Consider the following 10,844-nt stretch of genomic DNA (forward strand, 5'->3'; position numbering starts at 1 on the left):
GAAGAGCTACAGGCAATAAATGGATGCTGAGGGAAGGAGAACCCATTTTTTCCAGGGACCAGATCCTGAGACATTATCTAATCCCAAGTGTGCAGTCCTAAACACAGGTACACACAAGTACTACTAAATGGATTCAGTATATTATATATATTATATTTGTAAGTGTATGTATATGCAACAATAATAAGAGGACAAGAAATTGAGAGGGAGTCAGGGGACATGGGAGGAGCTGGTAGGGGACTGGGAGGGATGGAAATAATGCAAAGACATACTCATTTCAAATATGAAATGCTCGAAAATAAAAAATTAAAATTAAAAAATTTCTTCTTGAGCTATAGTATTGATATTATTTTATTCACAAATATGTTACTTAAATAATTTATTGATGTCGAATTTATTTCCATTTTGTTCACAGAACAAATTCTAAGATTTTAATATTTGAAACTTCAAAAAAATAAGTGACTAGCTTTTAAAAAGTGAAAGGTGGCCGTCACAGAAGTGGAGCTGGGGGAGGAAAAGGTAAATTCCAGCAGGGTCCGTGATGGAAGGCAGACAGAAGGAGTTTATATTGGACCTGGGTATTGAAAAGAAGCAAAGTTGGAGAATAAGAAGATAGAGGAACAGTAAGGCAGCAAAAGAGACATTAGAGTCAACTTTCTTTAAAAGGCGTGAGGAGCCCGGCGTGGTGCTACACGCCTTTAATCCCAGCACTCGGGAGGCAGAAGCAGGCGATCACTGTGAGTTCGAGGCCAGCGTGGTCTCCATAGTAAGTCCAGGACAGCTGGGGCTACAGGGAGACCCTGTCTCAAAAAGAGTCCCCCCAAAAAGGAGTGAGGAACTCTGATGATCTCCCAAAGCACTGTTGGGAAAATCAGCACAGATTCATGGCTCTAAGATACTCCTTAACTTACTTTTGCTGATGTTTACAGACAAGGTCTCAGGAGGCTGGCCTCAAACTTACTGTACAGCTGAGGATGACCTTGAACTCCTGATCCTCCTATCTCTGCCTTCCAAGTGCTGGGATTACAGGCATATGCACCATGCCCAGTTCCCTATGTGGCTCTTAAGCAACTGTTCCTAAGCAACCACTTAAGACATTTTGAACTCTGGATATGACCACCTCCTGTTTCAGTATCTGAAGCAGAACCATATAGTGTAGCATCAAGAAAGGTCCAATTTCACAACTGAGAAACAATTTCTCTTGTTTTTAGGTCCTCACCGTTCTGCAGCCACGTTCTCTACCTACAGATCTAAGAGTTCGGGGAGAGGGACACACTGGGCAGTCTGCATTCCCAGTCACAGAACTTCCTTTCTGGGAAGTCTCAAATCACCAGTGACATCACTGGAGAAAAGCTTTACTTGTCTCCATAGTCCTTTACCAAGTGAGGTTCTTGAAATGGTCATAGGCAGGAGGCAAGTACCTCTGTGGACCTATGTCATTTGAAACAGCTTCGAGCCAGAGCCCTCTGGGTGAAGGATACAAGTCAATTGAAGCCCAGACCATGTTTCTTCAGCCATAGCTCAGATCTACAGGAGTCTCTGGGAGTTCATAGTCGCCATCCCAGAGCTCCAGGGCAGAGATGGTGGTTCCCCCTTCCTATTCCTGGGAACAGAGTATTGTCTATGGAAGTTCATCAAGTGGATGAACTAGGCTGGGCTGCCTAACACAGTGAGGCGGCCTTTACCTAAGCCTCCCCTAAGAGGGGGGACTGCTGCTCTTGTCTTTGGTAGTTCTGGGGGTTGAGTTCCCAGTGTGGAAAGGTTGGTTCAAATGTTTTCTGAGACCCGCTCTGCTGTGCTCACACCCACATGCCCACCTAAGTGTAGTAGTCCTTCGAGCCCTACCAGATGCCATGGGTTTGGTTCTCCCACAGACGTCCTGAGAGGAAGGGGGGTGAAGGCCCGACCTGGAAGAAACAAGAGCCCTTAATAGCTAAGTTTGAAAAGACCAAGAAGCAGTATTGAGTAAAATGAGTCTACCAAGACCTCCAATTTCAGGCACAATCAGCTACTATTGCTTTTGGCCAGAAAAGAGTAATCCAAAGTCGGGTTGGGGTGGAGGGGGGGCTGCGTCTTCTGTGGGTCTCATGAAATGTATGGAAAACATTGGCTTGATGTCTCATTTGGCCTAGCTGAAGTCAGTGTCCTGTAGCAGAGGCTGTACGTGGGGCACAATAAACAAACAGGTCTATGTGTGACACATTTCAGCCACGTGTTTAAAATGAAACTGGCCCCAAGGACTCCACCTCCCTCAAGGGGCCCCTCCCTGACTGCTGCAACCCTGCTCTCATTCCCCCCTCCAAGAGGGCAAGGAGGATGACATTCCCCCCTAGGATGCCCCTCTTCAGAGACAGCCTGATGATTTCATGTAAGACACAGACGTGAGGCTAGGGTGTAGCTCAATGCTAAAGCGCAGGACAGGTGTTCCCCAGGGCCATGGTTCAACCCCAGTCCTGCAAGACAGAGTGAGAGAAGTGAGGAACGTAGAGGTTCAAACACAGATAGTGTGGGAGAGCAGCAGGTACTCGGGATGAATCTGGTTGGGAAGCTTCCAAAGCTGCCAGGTCAGTTTTTAAACACTGGACAGAGACTGGGCATCTAGGCATCATCCTCAAGGGAAGAGAGCAGAAGTATGGGAAGGCTCTGGGCTGGGACCTCTGCATTTGGCATGACTGAATCTTAGAGAGTTTCGTGACAAACACTTCTACCTGAAGCCCATGCCTGTTCCCGTGTCACCTTGTCATACTATCCTACTGCTTCTTCTCTGCTTTCCTCTCTTCGTACAGGGAGGACTGATATTTGTGGTGTGAGGTTAGAAGCCATTAAGGCTGAGGCTGGGATCTAGAAAGAGATACAGGTGAATAACCAAGCAGGCCTTTCAGTGTATGTCTGTGGAGGGAGAGAAAAAGATGCTGGTGACCAGAAGGCCCAGAAGCTCCTTGCAATGCTTCCTGCAGATTCGGATAATGCATTTATAAGCCAAGCCAAACACTACACTTTAAAGGCATGCCCCAAATGTAATATGTCCCACAGGTTGGGTAAAGTTGGTATCACACTTGCTTGAGATATTTCTAGCATCTTCGCAAATGCACCTAGAGCAATAACTATTACAACAACCTCACCGAAACAGGAGTGCCCCAGAGTTCTCCACCCTCCACTTCAGGGGTTAAGCTTCATGCATGAGCATACATTCCTGACATTAGAACTCCTTCCTTGTGTGTGAGATGCTTGGGCTCCAGTATAATTGCTGTGCATTTAAGTTCCCAAATGTGATTATATAACCTTGATTCAGTTAATTAACAGGTCTTTCTTGATTCAAGCCTTGCCCAGGAATGAGCCAAATAGTCATCTGGATAATAATTAGAACAAGACAAACCAGCCTTGCCAGTTTCCAGTGCTGGGGATGGAAAGAATTTCTGAGTCATCAGATGGAGCTGACGCTCTAGAGACTCAACTCCCAAGGCTGTGGTCACTTGCTCAGTGCATGGGCCTGTGGTTCCTCACCAGTGGCCAGGCAGGGTTCTGAACATTAGCACTGCTCTCTGTCTCCAGCTGAGCAGGTGAAGTGGAGTTCAAGACAGATGCTGCTACTAGCCCTACAACTCTGGCTCAGTGCAAAGGACTGTGAATCCAGTCTAGGACGCCCTGACGGTTTTCATACCCCTTGGTCTCTGTGACAGGAAGGTCACCACCTTCTCTAGGGATGGATGGCTTCAGCTAAGATGGCTTCTCCCTTGTCTTGATCCCTAATCCAATTTCCTACAATTTTTACTCAAAGACCCTCTTATCCTTATGCCTCCAGTGTTGTTTCTTCACTTCTTTGACTCTACTCCCTGAAAATAACTTTTGGACCCCAAGGAACTACCCTCACCAAAGTCTGTCAGTTAGGAAGAGTCTTAGGAGATCCAGTCACGGCATCTGCTCTAACTTCTGAGCATCACCACAGCTACAGATGCTGTGAGGGTCAGAGGAGGTAGAGAGCTCCATGCTTTGCTGTATAAATCATTTTGATGCTAGGAAAAATTAGAAGGGAAAATGAAATCAATATTTTAATCAAAGCTCTTGCTGTTATAGTCACATGCATATGGGAGAATCTGAATTGTTTCTGAGTCTTGTATCAAACTGACAGTACCATTTATAATTAGTTTGCTAATGGCATTGTACAACTTTCATATATTACAGACAGATCCTACTGAGGGCTGGTTTGGGGAGGGGAAGCCAGATACCTAGTATGCTGACTAAATGTTCAATACCCAGAGATTAGAGCTAATCACAGAGCATACAAAGTCATAGCCCCTGTGATTCTGTACTGTGGAAAGTTGTGCACCTGCCTGTTTTGGCAACTAGACTGTGGTAACAAGAAGTGTACCTCCTCCAACACTGTGCTCTCAAAGTTGGCATACTGTGAGTTTCCAGCAATGTTTATTGAATAATTCATAAGCGACCTTGACTCCCTGGTTGGGTTAACACTTCAGAGGAGTTGATTGGCAGTGTGTTCCTGCTTGCCCCTTGCACCAAGAGTCTCAGCACACTGGCACTCAGAAGCAGATGTATCCTGGACAGCAACTCCAAACCACAGATCTGGAGGTGATTTCTACCTAAGAGAATGGCTTGTTTTGAAAAAAGCTTGGAAGCCAGGCATGGTGACGCAGGCCTTTAATCCCAGCACATGGGAGGCAGAGGCAGGCAGATCTCTAAGTTCAAGGCTAGCCTGGTCTATGTAGCAAGTTCAAGGCCCACCAGGGCTATACAATGAGACCCTGTCTAAAAGAAAACAAAAGTTATCCACAGAGCAATTAAAAATAATGAACTCCCAGGCTGACAAGATGGCTCAGCAGGTAAAGACACCTGCTGCCAAACCTGTGTTCAATGGTGGAAGGAATGAACCGGCTCCCGCAAGTCGTCCTCTGACCTCTTCTGTGGTACATGCCCCCCTACCCACACACTCATAATAGAAATAATAAAATGTAATAAAAGTTTTAAAATAACTAATTCCCTTCCAACAACCCAAGCAATCCACTTTACAAACCTTTCATCAGCAGCTGAACGCATGTGCAAACTGTGTGTGCTCCTGTGATGAATGAGATGCCTGAGCTTAGCCAAACTCAGGGATCAACCTTGAAAACATCCTACCCCCGTCACTTTTCCCCTGACAAGATCTCATGTATCGGAGGCTGGCCTGAAATTCACCAGGTAACTGAAGATGACTTTGAACTTCTGATCCTCCTGCTTCCATCTCCCAAGTGCAAGGATTATGGGCATGTACCACCATGCCAGTTTATGTGGTACTGGGGACGGAACAAAACACCTCATGCAGGCCAGGTAAGCATTACCAACTGAGCGACATCCCCAGTCCCTTTGTTACCCATTTCTGTTGTCGAATGTCATCACATCAAGAGGCAGAGGAAAAGAAAGAAAGACTTGGGGCAGTAAGTTAAGCTCCTTTTCATATCCTTGAGCTCCACACAGGCTGGTATGTAGCCATGAAAGTGCAGGGCTTCTGACCTTGGAGCATATGAATTCCAGTAATGCAAATCCAGGTTGCTTTGAATCACAGCAAGGCCCTGCATTTCAGTGTTGCTATGCAATCATAACACCATGCAGGAGGCGTTTTTCAGGTCATAGAGCTAAAGTTGGCAAAGTCACAGAGAAGTGAGGAGTGGGGCTTCTAACCCAAGCAGACTGTACCCACAGAGGATGGAGACCCCCAGACCACACAGGTCTGAGAGAGCGGCACCCTTGTCCTTAGAATCTTGGCCAGGGCAACTGCTCTCTTCAGGCTTTTCACAGCACATCTGTCAGCCCAGAATGAGTTTGTCTTCCATTTGTAAATTACTTAGGGAAACATGCCTTGGTATCTCATTCTACTGTCAGAGCCGTGAAGAAGCAGCTCTCACAGGGGTAGAGTGCCGGGGAAGACCTGTGGCCGGTGACACCCTCTGCTACCACCTCCCGCCCCATCCTGTGCCTTCTTCTGCATACGGGGTCCATGGGACAAGGGACAAACCACAGTGATTCTGGTATCTCTAAGCTGCAATCCTGTCCTTACAGGTGTCTGATAGACACCTCAGCTTCAAGATACCCAAAGTCTATGAGTGAAAAAGAAGGAAGATTTGTCAGAAATCATTATCTACAAACTAAAAGGAGTGTCACCGTGGGAAAACAGCATCTTTAGGTGGTTTCCCCTCTGGCTTCATCTGGAAAGAGCCAGCTATGTGACATCAGGGGTGACCCTACTGTGGCCAGGGCAGTCCTGCCCTCTAGGAAGGAAGGAATGAGGCTGGAATGCAGTGGGTTAGTTTATTCACTCCTGAGGGAGGAAACGTGGTAACTGATAGTTTGATCTCTCCTCTCCCGTGCAGAACCCTGGCCTCATCTACCCTTCCCGCCTCTTCCCCATGCTTTGTCCCTATTGTGTCCTCAAACCCTTCCTCAAACACCTTACACACTTAGACACTGTTAACGCTTTGTTCTCCCTTCTCTCTGAAAGAAGTTTCCTCAGTTCTTTCTTAGCACCTACACCTAACTCAGTTGTCACCTTCTTTGTTAAAATATGTCTACTAAATTATTTCTTTTAATATATTATTTTTATTTTATGTGTATGAGTGTTATGCCTGCATGTAAGTACGTGCACCCGTGTCGTGCAATGACCACGGAGGACAGAGAGGCTGTCGGCTCCCCTGGAGCTGGAGTTACGGACAGTTGTTTGCTGCCATGTGGATGTTGGGATTCAAACCCAGGTCTTCTGCAAGAACGGTCAGTGTTCTTAACCGCTGAGCCATTGCTCCAGCCCCGGTTGTCACCTTCTTTTTAAAATCTATTTATTTATACTAACTTATTTAATTCATTATTTATAATTTATATGTTGTGTGTAAGACAGTTTGTGTGTGCTGTGTATATACAGTACCTGCACACATGTATGTCGGTGCATGTACTCAGGCGTGCACACAGTGGCCAAAGGAGGACATGGAGTGTCCTGCTCTATCACACTGTACCTTATTCCCTTGAGACAGGGTCTCTAAGTGAACCTGGAGCCAGGCTAGTAGCTAGCAAGCCCCAGTGATCCTCCTGTCCCGACCCTCCCACACACAGCACTGGGGTTAAAAGCATGCCCACGGTCATGCCGTGTTTTAGATGGGTGCTAGGGATTTGAACTTAAGTTCTCAAACACTCTTACTGTGCCACTGGCCTAGTCCAGTTGTTATCTCTTGCTGACATTTGCCATAACATGTGCAGTAAAATGGATTGTCCCTCACCTGAGCTCTCACAGCACTTCGTAGGTTGCTCCCTTGCATAAGGGCTGTTTGTCCACATGCTCTTTGTCCTAGCACAGCTCCAGGGCCCGGAATATAGAAAGGAGAACCACAAAGGTTGCTGGAAAGTGACCACAGTGGTAGAAGATGTTCCTTTTGCTCTAAGGAGGTCCTAGGCAGCTCCCTGGGGCCAACGATAGAGGACAGGCTCCTGAGTGACAGGACCATTTCTCTCTTCAGTGGGACTCAGCTCATGTTCACCAGCTCTAGGGCATAGAGGCGATTCAGAGGGCAGAATTTGGCTTGGAGATTCAGTGATTGCTTTGAAGGATATCAGTGATGGGGAGACGGGATCACTATTTCTGATCTGGGTAACCAAGATATTTATTTAATTCTCTCTAAGGTACAATATCCTCATCTATACAAATTAAGAAATAATACATACCTTGTATAGTCGTCAAGATTCGTAACTACTAATCACTGGATGTAGTAGAGCGCCAAGGGCTCCACTACAAATATCACTCTATGGGAAGTAACAGAGACAGTCAGAACTTGAACTTGTATAGCAAATGAAAAGGACATTCAAAATTGCCAAAGACTGCCCAAATGTTATTGTTAGGTATTTTTAGAGCTCAAAAACCTTTGTCCTCTTGGAAACTGAAACTGGAAAAAGGGGTTTTGTTGTTGTTGCTGCTGTTGTTGTTGCTGTTGCTGCTGTTGCTGTTGTTGTTTTGTGGGCTAGTGTTAAGTATCCACTATAGGAAGTACAAAGGTGAAGACGTGGTAAGGATGACTAGGTTAGTTATAGATCAACAAACTGTACCTCGCCCTCTACAGACTGCATTGGTTATGAGAAATGACTGTGCAACCAGCCAGAGATTGCATTTCCTGGTCCCCTTGCATGTAGGTGGGATTATGCAATGTGTTCACGCTGAGATGTGATAGGAAACAGGTGTCACTTGCAGGTCAAGATGGTTAAGAAGAGGGTGTGACTGGATGAAAGGTAGAAGCAACTAGTGTCTATCAATCAATGAATGGATAAAGAAAGATGGTGCTAAGTGAAGCCAGCCAGTAACAGAAGGACAGATACCGTGTGATTCCTACAAGGAGACAGAGCAGTCAGATTCACAGGGACAGAAGGCAAGGGTGGTTGCCAGGGGCTGTGGAAGGGGAAGTGGGGAGTTAGTGTTCAGTGGATAAAGTTTTAGTCAGAAAGATGAAACAGTGTCAATATATTAAATGCTCCTGAACTATATATACTTTAAATGGTTAAAATGGCAAATTTTATGTTATGTATATTTTGCCACACTGAAGAATTAGAGTAAGTTGTGACTTCTGTATACCTGCCAGTTAGATGCAGAGAACTTGGGCTGTAGGATGAAGGAGTCAGAGGATGGAGGTCACCTATGACAAATTACCAGAGGGCAAAAAGCCGTCATTAACTTAGATTTTGAACTTGGACTCTGATTTGAGTGGCAAGTAGTTCTCTAACACATTAGGTCATCGACGCTAGGGCTCAGTATGTTGCAGCATTTAGTAATACCATAACACAGACCTTCGGCTGATGTTCTGGCTGACTTCACAGCATGGTGACAGTGCAAGTCAGTCCCTAGACGGGATAGTTTCAAAGCTGCCTTGGTCTGGGGCTGAGGTGGCATCTGTGCTGAGGGTCCACCTTCAAATTCAGTAGTTCTCAAGGTTGAGAACTTGGAGGGACACCCAGAGGAGTCATCTCTTGCAGGAAAGCTTAGGGAAAGGGGAACTGTGGCCCTCGGTCTGTGAGGGGCAGTCATGACAACTGTCTGCCTGAACATGTCCTGGGGACATGGCTCTGTGGATCCATTTGAGTGGCAGTCCTTTAGCTGACCATGGCCTTGGGATAGGAGAGGGATAGTCCTGCCTTGTGCTTAAAGTATAATTACCAGTGGGACTGCCGCCGGCTGTGACCCGAGTCAGCCATAAACTCCAGGACACTTTGTGATGTGCTAACAGGCTCTGGAGATGGCAAAGAAAAGGTGGACCACTCACTTCATCTTCCTTTGTGCCCCTGTCTCTTGGAGTTCTTGGGGTCAGTTCTCTACCTTCCTGAAGAAGGCGTCTCTCCCACTCTAGGCTAACATTTGTCTTTTCCTTCAGTGAGAAGTGAAGACAGAGGTATCCTGCCTGGGTTCTGAGCCCTATTTAAGGAGAGCCGCTTTGGCTGCTCTGACATTTTTCACATTCTCAGCCTGGGTCTCGCACAAAAGCCAGCTAATAAATGTCTGATGCCAGTCTTTGAAATGGTTCCCCTGCCACTTCCAGGGACCTGGTCCCTGGGCTGATGCTGAGCAGCAGCCCCACCCCCTGCCTGACCCAGGTGAGGCCCAGATGAAGATAGAAACCCTTAGGAAAGGGAGGCCTCCAATTGGAGGCTGACTCAGAGCTGCCAAGCCAGAATCCCAGTCCCTTGCATGACGCATGCATAGGATGACTCACCTGGCTCCCTGTCAGTGCTCACCATCGTGAGAGTCCCACTCACTAAGCCATGGGAATATTTTCCATTCTCCCCAGCCCTTGAGTGGATCAGCATCTGTGGAGACTTGAGGTCATTCAGAGATCAGCCATCTCAGTCTCTCCTGTACCTCTTGCCCTTTTGCTGTCACTGGGAACTGCCAACCTATTTCTGACACGGGAGCAAGGCCACACGGAGTCCACATGGAATGACTGTAAGGAAGTGGGGGCTCTTCATGCATGGCAAAACGGAGCTGACGGGCTCTAACCTCAGGTCCACTCACCTAGAAAGTTCAGGCCTCCAGGGTACCTGCACATTCCCAGGTGGGGACCAACGGCTGAGGTGCTGGTGGGTATCACCTCCAGCTGGATTCCTTCAGTTTCAGTCATTTTGCCATCCTGTGTTCATTGCTCCAGTTCTGCACCCAGATGGGGAATTTGGTCTTTGCACTGATTTCCACCAAACTAAACCAAGACTTTTGCACAGGTAGCATCCTCTGCCAGGACTGCTTAGGCCAAGAGGGTTTAACTGTAGCAGTGCAAACTTCAAATGGAAGTCATGATCCTCTTGGAGGTCACCCCACCTCTAGAGATTTCCCAGGAGTTGAATCATTCCATGTTGCTGACCCAGATCATGATTCTCTACAGTGTGGATCATAAACTGCTTGCACCAAAAGCAATGTTATAGGAGAGAGGGAAAGAGGGAGGAGGAGAAGGGGGGCAGAAAGCATGTAAGAGAGGTGGGGTGTAAATGTGAATCAGTATAACTCACCTAAACAAAAGTTATTTGGAGTCCTTAATAATATTTAAAAATGTAAAGCAGTGGTGCATGCCTTTTGTCCCAGGACTTGGGAGGAAGAGGCAGGTGGATCTCTGTGAGATGGAGGCCAGCCTGGTCTATAAAGAGTAGAGTTGCAGGCTAGCTGGGGTTACAGGGAGACCCTGTCTCAAAAAGACAAAAAGGGGCCAGAGAGATGGCTCAGCCATTAAAAGTACTGGTTAATCTTGCAAAGGACCCAGATCCAATTCCCAGCATCCACACGGTGGCTAACAACCATCCATAACTCCACTTCCAGGGGATCCAACACCTTCTTCTGACCT

The 10,844-nt window shown here is 46.8% G+C and overlaps 1 long non-coding RNA gene across 2 annotated transcripts; it reads right to left on the reverse strand.

Annotated features, from left to right (window-relative positions):
- Window positions 1–472: 472 nt before the first annotated feature.
- On the reverse strand, window positions 473–7,937 carry LOC103748096. Of its 2 annotated transcripts, none has more exons than XR_607885.3 (5): window positions 7,699–7,937; window positions 7,257–7,374; window positions 3,872–4,013; window positions 1,846–1,907; window positions 473–574 (listed from the first exon to the last, which is right to left on the reverse strand). It is a non-coding gene; the product is annotated as an uncharacterized LOC103748096 (long non-coding RNA). The 2 variants fall into 2 exon arrangements; XR_607884.3 differs by having other exon boundaries at window positions 7,257–7,437.
- Between the last annotated feature and the right edge of the window lie 2,907 nt (window positions 7,938–10,844).

This window comes from Nannospalax galili, unplaced genomic scaffold (genome assembly GCF_000622305.1).
Source record: "Nannospalax galili isolate Female #2095 unplaced genomic scaffold, S.galili_v1.0 scaffold805, whole genome shotgun sequence".
In the NCBI taxonomy this organism is placed as follows: domain Eukaryota; kingdom Metazoa; phylum Chordata; class Mammalia; order Rodentia; family Spalacidae; genus Nannospalax; species Nannospalax galili.